Source organism: Puma concolor, chromosome A1 (genome assembly GCF_028749965.1).
Source record: "Puma concolor isolate L17-30 chromosome A1, mPumCon1.1.hap2, whole genome shotgun sequence".
Classification (NCBI taxonomy): Eukaryota; Metazoa; Chordata; class Mammalia; order Carnivora; family Felidae; genus Puma; species Puma concolor.
The window spans coordinates 116,140,309-116,152,508 of NC_141667.1; the positions used below are offsets into that span (position 1 = coordinate 116,140,309).

General features: G+C 40.7%; 1 protein-coding gene across 3 annotated transcripts in view; it reads left to right on the top strand.

The window, feature by feature from the left end:
* The window catches only part of ANKRD55 (ankyrin repeat domain 55), a 534,677-nt gene that overhangs the window by 349,763 nt on the left and 172,714 nt on the right, over nt 1–12,200 (top strand). For all 3 annotated transcript variants that reach the window (XM_086700691.1, XM_086700699.1, XM_086700710.1), the window contains one exon: nt 7,925–8,034. The gene's annotated coding sequence lies outside the window, so the exon portion shown is untranslated. The remainder of the gene's footprint in view (nt 1–7,924; nt 8,035–12,200) is intronic.

Below are 12,200 nucleotides of genomic sequence, written 5' to 3' on the forward strand. Positions count from 1 at the left end.
GGTTGCCTTTTAGTTTTGTTGGTTGTTTCCTTTGCTGTGCAGAAGCTTTTTATCTTCATAAGGTCCCAGCAATTCACTTTTGCTTTTAATTCCCTTGCCTTTGGGGATGTGTCGAGTAAGAGATTGCTACGGCTGAGGTCAGAGAGGTCTTTTCCTGCTTTCTCCTCTAAGGTTTTGATGGTTTCCTGTCTCACATTCAGGTCCTTTATCCATTTGGAGTTTATTTTTGTGAATGGTGTGAGAAAGTGGTCTAGTTTCAACCTTCTGCATGTTGCTGTCCAGTTCTCCCAGCACCATTTGTTAAAGAGACTGTCTTTTTTCCATTGGATGTTCTTGAAGAGCTTTTATCTGAACTGGCCCTTGGATCATGGCTAGGAGCTAGCCAGAATGAGGGAAGAAAGGGTGTTCCAGATGAGGGAAGCATCATTTTCAATGACACAAAAATGTGAAAAGCTCTAGAAAGATCCAAGAGTCGGGAGATGTTCAGAGTAATTGGAACATTTGATTCATGTAGGAAAGGATAGAAGTCAAGTCTAAGATAATGAATTGGGAAGTAGCAGAGTGTAGTGGTTGACAGCACAGAGTCTGGCCTGAGGTCAACCCCTGCCTCTTCATTGAGTAGCCACTTACTCTCTGCACCATGTTTTCCTCATCTGTAAAATAAAGAGGATAATAATAACTCATGGGTTCTGAGGATACTGCCTACATGATTTGCCAAATTAAGGCAACAATTTATCCTGAAATGACGAGGACTAATGCTAAAATGATGTCAGTGTGAAGGAAAGGAAAGGCCAGTTGCAAGAGATGTTTCTCAGATGTATTTGAAAGACCTGTCAAATGATTGGATTGGGGTGAGTGAGGAATAGAAGAGGAAGGAAGAGGTCAAGAATGGCAATCATGCTTTTAACTTGAGAAACCCTAGATGGTAGGGTTTTTGATCAAGAACAAAATTGGGGTGCCTGGTGGCTCAGTCGGTTAAGCATCTGACTCAGATATGGCTCAGGCCATGATTTCACAGTTCATGGGTTTAGTCCCCGCATTGGGCTCTGCGTTGATAGTGTGGAGTCTGCTTGGGATCCTCTCCCCCTCTCTCTGCCCCTCCCCTATTAGCTCTCTCTCTCTCTTAAAAGTAAATAAAAACATTAAAAAAAAAACCTTTTTTTTTTAAATATCAGAATATAGGAGGTGAAGAAGATCTATTTTTGTCATATTGTGTTTAAGCTTCCCACATAACAACCAGGCAGAGGCCTCTGTTAGGAAATTAGTAAAAAGAGTATGGAATTTAGGAAATAATAAAAATAATGGATTTGACAGTTGTCAGTATAGAAATGGTCACTGAAGTCAAAAAGGAACTTTAAAATGAGCCTATGTAGAGCAGGTTTTCTTAACTTTGGTGTTATTTACATTTGGGATGGATAATTCTTCATAATATTGGGGGTTGGGGGCTATCTTGTATGTTCTAGGGTATTGAGCAACACCCCTGGCCTCCACCCACTAGATGCCAATGGCTCTTTCCCCCTTTGTCAACAAACAAGGATGTCTCCAGATATCACCAAAAGCTATTCCCCATTCCCAGGGTAGGGAAGGTGGTAGAGATTGGTCCCTTGTTGAGAACCTCAGGAGTAGAGTAATGATGATGGAGGAGGAAACTTTGGCAAATTATATACATGCTGAGCCCAAGTTTCTGAATACATTAATTGCAAAAAATTATAACACTGGCACAGATATCGTTGTAAGAAGCATTCTAAAGCAGTCAAGTGCTGAGCAAATGATACTTATTCTGATTAGCCAAAGTTTAAAAATCCATGTGTGTTATAGGTGAAATTGTGGGATTTTTGAGAGCCCTTCTTGTTAGAAGAGTGATTTTGATCACTACAAAGGATATTTATCCATCTTCACTAGAGTCAGCAATTATTCTTCACACGCAAATGATCGATTTCAGATGGCAAAGCCAAGGTCCCAAATCCTAGACTGCTTTTACTCAAGGCTGCACTGGCTGTTCAACTGGATGAAGTATTTCAATTCCCTCTTGTTTTCTCAGTTTCTCAATTTCTCTGCTCTTCCTCTATCCCCAAAAGGAGAAACTGATGCTAATGTCAGACAACATGTTTGTGGCTGTTCATGAATCTTGGTTGTCACAGTTGCTGAACATGGGATTTGTGATAATATATCTTGGTGTTACTAGGAAACATTTTTAAAGAGGCAAACAAAAACAAAGTCAGACCCTGGGTCCTGGTTTTCAACAGCAATAAATAATTCTCTGTATACTCTTTCACACTAGGCCCTTTTCCACATATAGTGGAGCTATATCTCAAAGGAAGTGCCTGAAGACCAAATGACTCCTGTAAATCAAGGAACTAGCTGTAGAAAATGGCATAATCTCTGTCTAGAAACTATTCCTTATAGCCTCTTGTCTTGGGGAGTAATCATTCATGAAACTTCTCATTGTAAATGTTTCCCATCTTGGATGTACCTGAGAGTAGTTGGTCTTTCTGAAGTGTGTTTTTTTGTTTGTCTCTATTATTCTCTCCCCACTCCCCAACGAAATAATCTCAAGAAGCAAAGATTTACTGCCTGGAACTGAGAGTCACTGTTCACTCAGCCAACAAAATTTGGTCTCTAGCTAAAGTCAAAGACAACTGTCTGTGAGTGCCTCAACCTGCTGAACCTGCAAAGGCCCCACCTCCCACACCACTGGCCATCGCATGGAAAATTCCTGGGCACAGAAGGGTCAGCCCACGGACAAGAAATCAGCCAGCCATGCTCCTCTGGGCACAAGGACTTTGGCATCTGGCCAACCACTGTCATTAAAAGTGGGGGCTTTTGTGTTCGTTTTTCTTAAGTTCATGTTTCGGGCAGCTTTTTATTATGATGTGATTTTTTTTCCCCAAGGCCAGGCCTCCACCCTCACATCTTTGGTGGAATGTGTTAATAATTTGCTCTAGGAAGATAAAAGCCTCTTTGATACAAGTAGAATAAACACACGGAACACTGCTCAAAGGTCTAATTTCCACAATAGGAGCCCAGTTTGGGGACTGAGAGTTGGATGGAGAGAATGGTCTTATTTCTGAGTCACTCCTGGTTTCTCCTGCAGTGTCCGTCCTTTGCCTCTGCAGCTCTTTCCTGACTTGTCCAGCTTAGGACAATGCCCACATGTACTCTGGGGCTCTCCAGACAGTTGGCAACCGACAAAGGCAATCACTAACTGTTGTGCTAAGTCCCTATACAAGTCCTGAAACAGATTGTAAAGGCAGTTTCCTTCTGGATGGAGTAACTTTGTGTGAGCCAAGGATCTTTCTAAGTGCTAAATTAAGACTTGCTTCATGAAATCATAATAGAGTAGAAAAAACCTCACTGAGTCTAACCTCTTCATTTTATAGATGAGGATGACTTGTCTAAAATCACACAGATATTCCACATCCCAGTGTAGATTGTCCTCAAGACCTGTGCTGTTATATTTCCATGATTCCCAAAGGCTGGAAAAGGTCAAAACAAACAGACAAACAAAAATACTTTTCAGGATTTCTCCAACTGCCTCTTTCTGTGCCCATCCTCATTTTGAGGTGCTTCTCTCCACCAAACTCTAGGCACCACCTCAGGAGCCTGTGAGCTCTCTAGAGTCTCACTCAGTTGCTTGGTCTCAGTGGTCTGTCATGCTGGGATATCTTACCCACAGTTTTCCAAAGCCTTCAACCTACATTATCAAGGACCTGCTTTCTGAAGCCAAAGGAATTATCAACCAGGCATTCTAGCAGACAGTGGGTAAATGTATTACCTTTTTATGTCTCAGACATAAAAAAAATTCCTCTCCATTCATAGAAATTCGTATGAATGTCCTGAAGCTGGCCTGGAGCATGGCTGTGATTAGTATTTCTTGGTGACCTTGGTATTTGAGGCCCTTTCAAGTTTTGTTTTGGTGTTTATTCATTGGTAGGTTTGAGTACTTCAGAGGAGTTGGTTACAGGGCAGCTCATGGTCTGGTGGAGAGTCCCAGTTAAGGTATCCAAAGGCCAAATTCAGGGAAATGCTCGCAACTATGTTTGACCTTATGAAGCTACGTAACCTCCCTGTGCTCTGCCTTCCCAACTATAAAACCTGCTAAAACCTGCTCTAAGTAGTTTCTCAGGATTGATGTGAATGTAATTAAACAATATATAGTAAAGTAGTTCTTTAAGTAAGTGGATGGAAAAGAGTGTTATTATTTATGGTAGTATATTTTTCACCAATTAATCTTATGGATTTATAAACAGTGGATAAATAATCCTACTTACACGTGGCTATTTCACTAATGACAGACTCCTACTGTAACCTTCACTCCATGCAGCATGCATTCATGTGTTTTTCTACATTATTATGATGAATTTTCTATGTAAATGTTTGCAAGATTTTTTTTTGAGGCACCCAAATATCCACTTTTTAGCCACTTTGATCCAAAGATTATTCCATTGTTTTTTTTCTAAAGCTTCAAACATGACAGTAATCCTCTTTTCATCCAAAATTTCTGGCTTTGATCTTCATTATCTTAATACTCAAAATACATAGTTTTTTGGTTTTTTTGTTTTTGTTTTTGTTTTATCATCAAAGTCATAAGATGTGTTTTGGCCCAGACACCTCAAGAGATTGAGTTCACTTCTTCAGTTCTCTGTCAGAGAACTCTGACAGAACTTCTCTGTCAGATTTTTCCTTTGTAGAAATTTCCCTGAGTATCCTAAGGTCACATTCCTCAGACATGTCCTCCTCCTCAGCTGCTATCCTCCTTATCCCTCTCTCACTATGCTGTACACATAGTCCTTTCTAGAACACACAGTTCAAGGATTATTTGAGAAAAATCCCACTTAGTGGCCAATTGTTTAATTCCTTATGGCTTCATTTCATCTCAAAGATAGCATTTAATTTGTGTTTTTAAATTGATACCCTTTTCAAAGTTGAAATGTCCCTGAGAAAAATTAGCAGTACTTTTAATCCCCTGGAATTAGTGGCATCTTGCCCCTTAATACTTGACAGCCATTACAGTTTGAAATTTCTGCCTGAAGCTTCTTACCGAAATCAGCTCCTTGGCCATTTATGTTCAACAAAATATTAATACTTCTTATTCTGTCCCCAAATCATACCCTTGCTTCATGTGTTTTGAGAGTAAACTTCCTTCCTTCCTCAGTTTACACCTGTGGAGAAATGACCCAAAACATGCTGCTCTTCAGAGCCTCAGAAACTTAGTGTGCCAAGATGCCAAATAGGGCAGGAAGAACAAAAGAAAGTCACCAAAAGGGCACCAGAAAGAGTGTTAGGTAGCTTCTCTTAACCCAACTGTGGAGTTTCCTTTCAATTAGTAGGAGAACCAGTCATTTTTATGTGTGTTCCACCTCTACCTACAGCTGTCTCCTCCAAGCTGCTAAGCAAAATGTGCCTGATTTCTAAATCCAACTTGGTGAGCCTCAAGGTACAAATTAGTTTGTGATTAGTGATCTCCCACAGAAACAGAGAAATCCCACTGATCTCCAAAGAGGTTGTGTGAATTCCTTCTTGCTTTGTAGCTTGCTTAAAAGAGACAAAGAATTCTGTAAAATGTTAACAAGGTCTAGCCTTGAGGATTTACAACTGTTTACCCAGCACTGTTGCTCCCACTGCTACTATGTCTTGTCACTTGCCCAAGTCCTGCCCTTGTCTCATCCTCCCCTGACCTGATTCAATATGAGAATGCCAATATGATGACCCTAATAATAGTTCCTTTGTGTTTATATCATTGATTTTCACCCAGATATCCTTCAGCACATAAACTCACAAAGCCAGGAGCCCAGTGACATCTGCATCATCCTGCTGTGCTTCTGGAACATGGAACATAGTCTTGTTAATTCATACAAGGCTGATGACAGAACACATTTTCCATGTGTGGCATTTCAGGAGTTAAGTGATTAGTCTGAGACCAGAGAAGGAATACACTGTGGCAGAATTCACCCTGTTTCACAATAGGCTCTGTGTATGGAGTTATCTTCAGAAGTCACCCTCTGTTAAGCACCAGATAAATTGTGTTGATACTCATTATTAATTGGTAACTGGCTGGGACTTTCCACTACGAGAAAATGGCAAAACAATAAGCATTCTTTTGACCTGTACTTTTTTTCTGGATCAAATTAACTCTGGGGCCAACCCTTCAAGGCAGTCAGGTGCCTTCATTTGTTCAATATGAATTTTTTTTTAAGTTTATTTATTTATTTATTTTTCCTTTTTTATGAATATAATTTATTATCAAATTGGCTTACATACAACACCCGGTGCTCATTCCAACAAGTGCCCTCCTCAATGACCATCACCCATTTTCCCCTCTCCACCTCCCCCATCCACCCTCAGTTTGTTCTCTGTATTTAAGAGTCTCTTGTGGTTTGCCTCCCTCCCTCTCTATTTATTTATTTTGAGAGAGAGACAGAGAGAGAGACAGAGAGAAGACACAAGTGACACAGGGGCAGAGAAAAAGGAAGAGAGAGAATCCCAAGAGAGAGAATCTCTGACAGCACAGAACCTGATGTGGGGCTCTATCGCACAACACCACAGAGGGCCCCAGGAGACTCACAGGCTTTTCACACAGAAATAGAGGCACAAAACCTTAGGGCCTCCACTGCCTGAACACTCTATCCTGCAGACTGGTTTAGTCTGCAGCTGGAAATTTAGTTTCTTCCTGGGATCGTATGAAAGTGGGAGCCAGCCTTCTTTGCCATCAGTGTTCCCTTTACCTATTCAAATAACTCCTAGGCCATGAAGGTCTTTTTAACCGGCTCTTCTTTGGCCACCATACCCTATGAGAAGCAAGATTCTAACATGTGGTCACTGCATCCTATAAACTTTCCACCATAAAACAGCAAATCTTGGCCTTATTGTCCTGAAAGTGATTCTTTGCTACCCTGTGGGAAGAACCAATAGGGTCTCCAAATCTTGATTTCTTAAAGAAAGATTAAAATTTTTTTTTCTTGAAAATCTGTTCTCAAGACAATAGCCTTAAAAATAGGTCCTATTTTGAACACCAGGATCTGACTGTTTTCTGGGTTTTTACAATTGAAAAAGCCTACTTTTTAAAATCCAACCTTTCCCATTTCCCCATTCCTCCATTTTGACCCACATACAAAGGTATCCCCAGTGTCTGAGCATGCCTATGGTCAAAGAGAGAAAGTAAAGAAGTCCACAAGCAAGAAAAGCCCAAAAGCACATTCATATTTTCCAAAGTTTTAAATGACATAAGGAAGGAAAGTTAACAATACTTCTTAAACTAATCCCGCCCCAGTGAATTTTTAGAGACATGGAAACTTTGTCCACATAGTCATCCAAAATGCCTAAGTGTTTGTTTTCTGTAACATGAAAGCTACATAGGAAATTATGCAAACCATTTGGAAAAAACATGTTCCTTCTGCAGAATGGGCTCTTTCCTTTCCAGATCTAACTTTTGCTTTTGGGCAACTTGTTTATGTTCCCAAATATCTTCAGTTATCAGGAGCACAATAGCCATCAAGACTTATTTTTAGAAAGAACACCACCACCCTATATTCTGAGACCCTTTTCACTCTGCTTTACCAAGAGATCTTATCTATTTTACATCTCATCTGTTCATGGACTACACAAGCACCTGATTCACAGCCCTTCAGCAATTACTGGTCTAGTGATGATCACAATCTATAGAAAATTTTAATAAATCATGAATGAGTTTCAGAAATATGTAGGCCTCTGTGTAAAATTCAATTTAGACTAACCAACTGCCATGGACTGAATTGTGTCCCCCACAAAATTCATATGTTGAAGCCCTAATTCCTAATGTGACTGTAATTGGAGCTAGAATGTTTAGGAGGTGATTAAGGTTAAATGAGGTCATGAAGGTCGGGTCCTAACCTGTTAGGACTGGTAGCTTTATAAAGCTCTCTTCCTCTCTTTCACATGCACCAAGGAAAGGCCTGGGAAAACATGGTGAGAAGGTGGCCATCTACAAGCCAGGAAGAAAACCCGCACCAGAAGCCAAACCCTGCTGGAACCTTGATTTTGAACCTTCCAGCCTCTGTGAGTAAATAATTTCTGTTGCTTACATCTAGCCTGTGGTATTTTGTGGCAGCCAAACGGACTAATACACCAATCAACATGCAGGGTAAGAAAGTTTTACTCAGCATCATCTTCAAAATAGTCTTGAACACCAATTAGAGTTGCACATGTATGTGTAGAGAAGATATTTTATTTTGTTCTGGAGTATGATCCAGGATTTGTGAGCATGTTTACTGAGAGTAAATTTTCAGTGATTTCTGCATGTTTAATTTGACTGATTGGCAGAACACAGTGGTTTCTTGAACAGAGCTGGGGAATACATACTAGCTTAGTATGAAGTGTTGCACACAGCTTTTGTGCAAATGATGTCTACGAAATTTAGATAGTTTGGATTAAAACATAAGAAATACTGTGGGTTACCCTTACATAGGATCTTGACAGTAGAGAGACTCATTTATTTTAAAAAGAAAGAGATAACAATTGGGACAATTAGAAAGGGAGTTTCCCCTTCCTTGTTTTTAGTTTTAAAAAAGCATGTATATGTTGTACATTTAGTGTAAATTAATACCTTTACTTTAACTGCTTTACTTCTAGTAAACCTCATAACAACCTGAGGAGGCAGATATTCTGCTGCCTGTGCCACTATCTAATCACATGATCGGGCAAGTCCTTTCAGGTTCCACACCTGGAAAATGGGGACAATATTAATACCGTTATCTAGGGCTGTGAAGATTACACGGGATAGTATGTGTAAAGTCCATAGAACAATATCTGGTATGGAGTAAGAAGCTCAATCAATGATAGACTTGTTAGCATTACCATTACTATTATTTTTCTTATAATAGTGATTTTATAGATCTGAAAGCTAAGTCTCAGAGCTGTCAAGGATCCTGCCTGAGACATAGCTAGTAATAAGTGACAAAGCCAGATCCATCTGATGTCAAAGTCCCTGCTCTACATTGGCCACCCACCACATTACCCTATCTCCAGCCATCTAGACATGGGCACCATGCTCTTACAAACACAGAGCTGAATACTCAGTTGACTAGAATGCCTGTCTTATTCAGGAGAGGAGTCCTTGCTTATTGGAAAAGAGCTTGACCTTTCTTTTCAGGGGTCGGGAGCTTGGGTCACTGCCTCAGACCAGAAGTGCAGAGCTGCCTTAATCTTACTCTGTCTTGATTACATCCTCCTTTCTCCTTACCCCACCTCCTGGATGCTGATAAAGCAAAGAAATAGCAACAAATGGAAAGCCTAAATAAACATTTCTTTACAGATCATACGAGAGGGGATTTTTCTTTTCCATTAAATGTTTGATAACAACATCTTAGACAAGCTTTTTGATGTTATTTTCCCATATTTTGGACTGGATGAAAGTGTATGACTCATAGAAATGACCATGGGAGGAAAACCAAATGAGTCACCTTGCCCAGCCCATCTGGATCTTCCCTCCGCTGTGCCCCTGGGAGCAACATCCCTGAGGACCAACCCAGCCTGCATTCCTTGTGCAGCAGTGGGGGCTGCATAGGACAGGGGTTCCTTCAGGAGACACTGGAATCTCAGAAAAAAAAAGTGAGTCAGGGAAAGTGAAACATCAGAGCCTGAAGGAGTTATCCTGAAGCTTTTCCAAAAAACATTTACTGCTATCAGCTCAGAGGTTTCTTGTCCACATTTCATCACTTCTAACTCCCAGGTACACCCCCATGGCAGAACACTGTCTCCTCAGTGCTGTGCACACTTCAAAGAGTTGCCGTCCATGGTACCCTCCTCCCCTTTCAAGCAAGCTTGAGGCACTTAGATTTGTGTATCTTTCCAACAGATAAATCTCTGTTCCCTTCACTGTTTTTATTGCTCTGTTGGAATCTATCCAGTATGTATCCTTCTGGTACCAAAGTGCCCTGGTTAAGCCCACGCTCTGGCCTTGGTTTCTGGGAGTTGGAGGGAGAATTGCTACATCCTTCAGCCCACTTTGCCTCAGGTCTTTTGAAACTTCCTCCTTTTAGTCATCTAGTCAGTGAACCACATTTAAAACCTAAGCTGCTGTCCATTTCTGTGCGACCTGAGTCTCTCTTGGTATGCTGTTTCTCTATATTCACTCTTTGGTGTTCTCATTTCAGACTTGGGTGCCTGGGGGCCTTGAACTTGAATGCCTACAGCCTTAATTATTTAGCTTATGGACTTTGGGCAAGGTGATCAATCTGTCTGAGCCTCAGTTTCCTCATCTGGGGCAAGAGGATAATAATTACTATTTCCTAGCATTGGGTGAAGATTTATAGCTGAGTGAGTTGGAATCATTCTGGTTGCCTTCAGTGGGCCTCTTGCAGCCCACATCATCCAATAACCTCTTTTTGTCCAGTGACAATTCCCCTTGATGGTCATTCAAGGTGACTTTTAAAAATTTTTCCATTCATATTTTCTCTCAAAGGAGATTTTTTTTTCTGTCTTCGCCAGAATTTGTAATTCTGCTATTTCTTTATTCTCTGATACCAGGGGCTGACTTAAGTCTAAAATTGCAGTAGTATCTTATTACCCTTATCCAAATCATTAATAAAAATTGAAAACGATGTCAGTTTTTCCACTGGTGCTTTTACAAATTCATTGAAAACTTCTTGGGGCAGCTGGGTGGCTCAGTCGGTTGAGCGCTTGATTTCGGCTCAAGTCATGATCTCGTGGTTTGTGGGTTCAAGCCCTGCATCAGGGTCTGTGCTGACAGCTCAGAGCCTGGAGCCTGCTTCGGATTCTGTGTCTCCTTCTCTCTCTGTCCCTCCCCTGCTCGTGCTCTGTCTCTCTCTCTCTCTCTCTTTCAAAAATAAATACACATTAAACAACAAAAAAAAAAATTTTTAATTACTACTCCAAGGGTCACCTGAGTGTCTCAGTCGGTTAAACATCTGACTTCAGCTCAGGTCATGATCTCACGGTTTGTGGGTTCAAGCCCTGCATTGGGCTCTTTGCTGACCGCTCAGAGCCTAGACCTTCTTTTGGATTCTGTGCCCCTCCCCCACTTGTTCTCTATCTCTCTCAAAAATAAATTAACACTTAAAAAAATTAAAAAACAAAACAAAACTTCTCTCACACAGAATTCATATAACTTCTAAATAAATCCAGACGTGAACTGAAAAGCAATAGAAAGACTGCCTTTACATGCATAAGCAAATTCACCAGGAACATTAAAATACCCTCAGGTGAGGGGCGCCTGGGTGGCGCAGTCGGTTGGGCGTCCGACTTCAGCCAGGTCACGATCTCGCGGTCCGTGAGTTCGAGCCCCGCGTCAGGCTCTGGGCTGATGGCTCAGAGCCTGGAGCCTGCTTCCGATTCTGTGTCTCCCTCTCTCTCTGCCCCTCCCCCGTTCATGCTCTGTCTCTGTCTGTCCCATAAATAAATAAAAAAAAACGTTGAAAAAAAAATTAAAAAAAAAAAAATACCCTCAGGTGACTTTTAAAAATAACACTTTAATCTCTGCTCAGTTAAGAAAAAGGCAAACAAAAGAGATAAAGCTCTCAATATAATGTGGTGCTTTCATTTTGTGTTAATTGGCCTTAGGTATGTTTATATATATTTTTTCACCTGTCCAGGTTGTTAAGAGATAATTTCTTTGCAGATAATTTGATTTTAAATTTGATAATCTATTTCCTTCTTTTTAGAATGACATACGGACTTCTAACACTCAACTCTTAGATATCTGTGCAGAGTTCTTCAAAGAAACAAAGCAGTTATAACTGTCGTTTAAAATGTTGGGGTGCCTGTGTGGCTCAGTCGGTTGAGCGTCCGACTTCAGCTCAGGTCACGATCTCACGGTCCGTGAGTTCGAGCCCCGCGTCAGGCTCTGGGCTGATGGCTCAGAGCCTGGAGCCTGCTTCCGATTCTGTGTCTCCCTCTCTCTCTGCCCCTCCCCCATTCATGCTCTGTCTCTCTGTCTCAAAAATAAATAAACATTAAAAATAAAATAAAATAAAATGCACCCAAAAGCCTCCCCTTCAATGTAGGTTAATATTCCAAATGTCAATTGTGGAACAATTTCAAGTTAAACTAAAAGAGACACAAAGGGATCTATCTTTTATTTAAGGTGTATTTTTTTTATAGCTACATCAAATCTACCCTACCTCACTCATCTCCCCCAAATAGCCAATAATCAACAGCCATGAATTAAGTTACATTTCTGTAAACTGTTCTGCTACCAACCTAAG